The sequence below is a fragment of the Bombina bombina genome, chromosome 6 (genome assembly GCF_027579735.1).
Source record: "Bombina bombina isolate aBomBom1 chromosome 6, aBomBom1.pri, whole genome shotgun sequence".
NCBI classification, from domain to species: domain Eukaryota; kingdom Metazoa; phylum Chordata; class Amphibia; order Anura; family Bombinatoridae; genus Bombina; species Bombina bombina.
Genome location: NC_069504.1, coordinates 871,105,442 through 871,111,275, shown reverse-complemented (window position 1 = coordinate 871,111,275; position 5,834 = coordinate 871,105,442).

The following is a 5,834-nucleotide window of genomic DNA, read 5'->3' as shown; positions in this document are numbered from 1 at the left end:
ATATCACTGTTAAACGCAGACTACAAATTCTTAACAAATATTACCGCAAGGAGATTACAGATCCCCATGGAAGAAAGAATTGAAATTGGATGCAGAAAAAGCATTTAATTCCATTCACTAGGATCACTTGTTCCACTCTCTTCAGCAATTAGTTTTTTCTTACAATGGCCTCTAGTTATCAACGTGTCTACTTACCTGCCATCGCCGGCCCCAATACGCCCGCCTAAGCTCGCCTACCATCGCAGCCGTGGACCTAAATACGCTCTCCAAAGTTATCAATAAATCTGTAAAAAAATCCGTGCACCAAGTACGTGGCGATGAGCAACGGACTGTGATAGTTATCACTCATCCGATGTCGCTGCTCTTCGGCTTTTTTACAGCTTTATTGACAAGCTGTCACTAAGCACCCAAACTAACTATACTGTTCTACCCCCTATACCGGCGCCCCCTGAGCCCCCGCAACTAAATAAAGTTATTAACCCCTAAACCGCCGCTCCTAGACCCCGCCGCAACTCTTATAAATGTATTAATCCCTAAACCGCCACCCCCGATGCCCACCGCCACTCTAATAAACTGATTAACCCCTAAACCGTCGTTCCCGGACCCCGCCTCCACCTACATAATACCTATTAAAAGAGTCCAATGTGATGGAAAGGATTGCAGGCTGCACTGTAGGTTAAAAGTAAAAACAAAATCGTTTATTGAATACTGTTTAAGAATGCTTATGTTCTTATTTAGAGTATGTTAATATTTCTCTTTATACAGTAATAATATACCCCCTTTGTGCTTAATGCCAAATGGTGCATTTAACATTTGTCATAAGTCAATTTGAGATTTAAATGTGAACAGGCATTTAAGTGGTTAAACTTTTTTACGTGTATAAAGGGCTGTACAAGGAATCAGCTGCTATCCCTGATGAAGTGCTTCTTGTAGCAGGAATCGCGTCGGAGAGCAGTAACTCCTGTGTGCAAGGGTGTTAATACAGTGATGTGTGCTTTATATTCTTAAACAGTATTCAATAAAAGTTTTTGTTTTTACTTTTAACCTACAGTGCAGCCTGCAATCCTTTCCATCATATTGGACTCTTTTGCTCGTTATAACAGCGTTGGGAAATCGCTGTCTTGAAAGGATTTGTGGAACATGTCTAGTCTCTGAGATAGAAGTGTAAGTGTAAGTGCTGCTGGCAGCGTGCAATCAATTGAGCTGAATAGCAGGTGTGTACAGCGTTTCGGATCCACAAGGAAAGCAACAAAGTTTTTTGTAACCTGCTTCCCCTCCCTGCACTGAGTAGGACCGGTTGGATGTATCGTCTGAATCTACAAGGTATTGTCCGGTGTGGGGGAGAACTGTATAAAGCTTTGTGAAGGCGAGAAACTTTCCAAACAGTTTGTATTTGATAATTGGTCTTTCTTTAACCAAGAACCTGCTGTCTTGTATGCACTGTATGTTCACATATAACTTGATGCTCTATCACAATATCGTCACTCACATTGAATGTACTAAGATTTTATATCTATCAAGTGTCTGGAGTGAACATATATGGACTTATACCTGTTTTGCACCCAGCATACATATATCTATTTTATAAAACTACTGCACGCTTGCACACAAACATTACCCAGAGAGAGCCTAGGAATACAGACCGGTTTGCCGATCACAGTGTTCTATGAAGTTTTTGTATGAATGTTGATGCTAATACCTATTAACCCCTATTCTGCCCCCCTATACCGCTGCCACCTATAGTACATTTATTAACGCCTATCCTGCCCCCCCTTCACCGCCACAACTATAATAAAATTATTAACCCCTAAACCTAAGTCTAACCCTAACACCCCCTAACTTAAATATTAATTAAATACATCTAAATATTATAACTCTTATTAACTAAATTAATCCTATTTAAAAATAAATACTTACCTTAAAAAAAAAAACCTAATATAGCTACAATATAAATAATAATTATATTGTAGCTATTTTAGGATTTATTTTTATTTTACAGGCAAATTTCAATTTATTTTAACTAGGTACTATAGCTATTAAATAGTTCATAACTATTTAATAGCTACCTAGTTAAAATAAAGAGAAATTTACCTGTAAAATAAAAACTAACCTAAGTTACAATTACACCTAACACTACACTATACTTAAATAAATTATTCCTATTTAAAACTAAATACTTACCTGTAAAATAAACCCTAAGATAGCTACAATGTAATTAATAATTACATTGTAGCTATTTTAGGAATTATATTTATTTTACAGGTAACTTTGTATTTATTTTAGCTAGTTAGAATAGTTATTCTGATTGGAACCTTTCAGCCAATAGTAATGCAAGGGACGCCATCTTGGATGAAATCACTTGCATTCAAGATCCAGTTTACGGCGGAGACCGTATTGAAGAGGAGCTCCTCGTCGGATGTCTTCAGTATGGACCCAATCTGCACCGAATGTCTTCAGGATGGACTCGCTCTGCGCCAGATAGATGAAGATAGAAGAGGATGCATGGATGAAGACTTTGCTGGCTGGATGAAGATGGAAGACGCCACACGGCTGAACACTTCTTGCCAGCTGGGTGGATCCTTCAAGCGGAACTTCAAAACTGTGTTAGGTATATTTAAGGGTTTTTTGGGTGAGTTTTATTTTTAGAGTAGGGTCTGGGCATTCAAAAGAGCTAAATGCCCTTTTAAGGGCAATGCCCATACAAATGCCTTTTTAGGGCAATGGGGAGCTTAGGTTTTTTTTATAGGGTTTTTATTTGGGGTTTTTTTTTGTGTGGGTGGTGGGTTTTACTGTTGCTGGTGTTTGTATTTTTCTTTACAGGTAAAAGAGCTGATTTCTTTGGGCTAATGCCCCGCAAAAGGCCCATTTAAGGGCCATTGGTAGTTTATAGTAGGCTAGGGTGTTTTTTTATTTTGGGGAGGCTTTTTTATTTTGACAGGGCTATTAGATTAGGTGTAATTCTTTTTTATTTTTGATAATGTGGTTTGTTTTCCTAATTTAATGTTTTTTAATTTTTTGCAGTTTAGCGAGTTTAGCGAGTTTTTTTGTAGTTCAGTAATTTTTATTAAGGTTAAATAGTAGATTTAAATAATTTGAGCAGGGTTAGGTTTTTTTTTAATATGTAATATAGGTAATTTAATTGGTAGTTTAATGTAATTTTAGTATAATAGTTAGGGTAGGTTAATTAATAGTTTAATATAGTTTAATTTAATTCTACAGGTAAGTTTTAATTTATTATAAGATAGGGATGTTGTAATTTTAATGTAAAGTTAGCGGGTTGTTAGATTTAGGGGTTATTAGCTTAATTTAGTTTATGGCGATGTGGGGGGTTGGTGGTTTAAGGGTTAATAGGTTTAGTTAGTGGTAGTTATGTGGGAGGCAAGGGGTTTAGGGGTAAATACTTTTATTTAGCTGCAATGAGGTCCAGGAACAGTGGGATAGGGGTTAATACTTTTATTTAGTTGTGGTGGGGTCCGGGAGCAGCGGGATATGGGTTAATACTTTTGTTTAGTTGCGGTGGGGTCCGGGAGTGGCGGGATAGGGGTTAATACTTTTATTTAGTTGCAGTGGGGTCCAGGAGCGGCAGGATAGGGGTTAATACGTTTATTTAGTTGTGGTGGGATCGGGGAGCAGCAGGATAGGGGTTAATAACTTTATTTAGTTGCGGTGGGGTCTGGGAGCGGCAGGATAGGGGTTAAAACATTTTAGTATAGTGGCAGTGTTTATTGACAGTATTTAAATAAAGTTAGCAGTGAGATCGATGACTGTTAGTTAACAACAGTTCGCTGCTCATCGCCCCGTACTTGGTGTGTGGCTTTTTGCCGGCTTTTTTTAATAAATATAGAGATCATATTCAGGTCCGCGGCCATGATGTTAGGTGATGTTAGGCAAGCGTATTGATGCCGTCGAATTCAAGAAAGATGACGGCTTGATAGATATCCTCCTTTAACTCAAAATGTCCTAAGTATTCACACCCCATTGTAAAGGACTTTAAGCAGCAAATCGGTATGTCTGTCCCGGGACAGGTAAGGGAGTGAGCTTTGTGCAAACATGTTATTTCCCTATTCAGTTTAAGGAAATTTCCTTTGAAATCTCATGAGAGTTAAGTCAAATCTCATGAAATCACAATAAAAGAGTTCATGACCTCAGCATTGTTGATGTTTATTGGCTGCAGTTCATTTCTTAATTTTTTTTTATTTTTTTGTTACCAGCAGTTGAAGTATACATTTTTGCACAGGACTTACTCTGGTGAGCTGAGTAAATTGTGAGGTAAAATATCTTCCTTTTTTTACATAGAGATGCTCATGTGATATTTTCCTGCATCATTTTATAGTGATTTAGCATATGAGTATTATGTCCCTTTAAAGGGTACAAGTGGAAAAGCAAATGTAGTAAGTGTTACCTACAGGGAGCAGATATCACCCATTTATTATGGGAATGCCCGAAAATATATCAGTTCTGGATAAAGATAGAATTTTGGCTCAAAAGAATTATAAGGATAGAGAACTTCCAATTTAATATGCAGATAATAGTGTTCTTAGTTGATAAATGGAACTGTGCTGGAGAAAATAAAATAATCAATCTAGCTATATTAGCAGCAAGATATATAATTAAAAAAAAATAGAAAACTAGACAAGAACCAAAGTTGGGAGAATTGATTAATTTAATCAAGAAGCAACGTATAATAGAGAAATTTAAATCAGTGTTGTTTGAGAGAGATGATCAAGAAACATTTTTTTTAAAAATGGTCCCTGTTTTTGAAGGCTTTTCCAGAAAGAGAACAAAATATACTTACTTACCCTTTTAAATTCATAGAAATACTAGAATTGATATAGACTTATAAATATACTCTGAGAGGATGGGAGGGGGAGAGGGAATATATATACAGTATATATATATATATATATATATATATATATATATATATATATATATATATATATATATATATATATATATATATATATATATATATTTCTCTTGATAAGAGACAAGTCTACATATACTAAAGAGCCTCGAAAAAATGTAATTTCAATAGTAGATTGCAGACTGTGTATGAAGGTTCATCATTAATGAGTTAAACATTGGTACAATTTGTACAGATATATTTATTTTTTGGCCCTGTGCGGCCCCAACACTAAACAAAATATATTTTATGATTATGTTTTTTCTTTCTGTACTGTACTGTTTTTGGTGGGGGTTTTTCCCTAAGTTTTTCCATAAGTTAAAAATTTCATAAGTTAAAGTTGCTGACCAATATCAATGTAAACTAGTGCTGTTTTTTCTTGTTTTGTATTGTTTTTGGTTTTGGTTATGTGGTATTTTTCTTTCTTTCTTTTTGTGCTTTGTTTTAATATAAAATCCCAACAATGTGCAGTTAAAATGGGAGAGATATACACTCTAGCTTAACTGAATATATATTTGGTTTTATTTATATATGCTCTTTATCCTTTTATTGTGCCCTGTGTGCTGCTTAAATTTATTTTTGTATTCCGTACACATTGTTGGTTATAAATAAAGATATATGAAAAGACTAAATAAAATATTTAAATGCCAATATAAGGGTAAAGGAAATACCTGTTAACTATATAATAGACTCCAGCAGGCAAAGTGGATCATTCGGAACAAATTAAAGGGGATACATTTTTGGAGTAAATTGTCCCTTTAATGTATTCCTTTTTTAAAACAATCCAAGCACTAGACCTTTCACTAAAAGTCCCTAGCACATTGTGGCAACCCAAAATGGCCCTGATTAGAAAAGGGGTTAGTGGTATTTTAATTGAAGTCTGAGAAATATATATTGGGAAACATTAATTTATTAATATTTACCCATG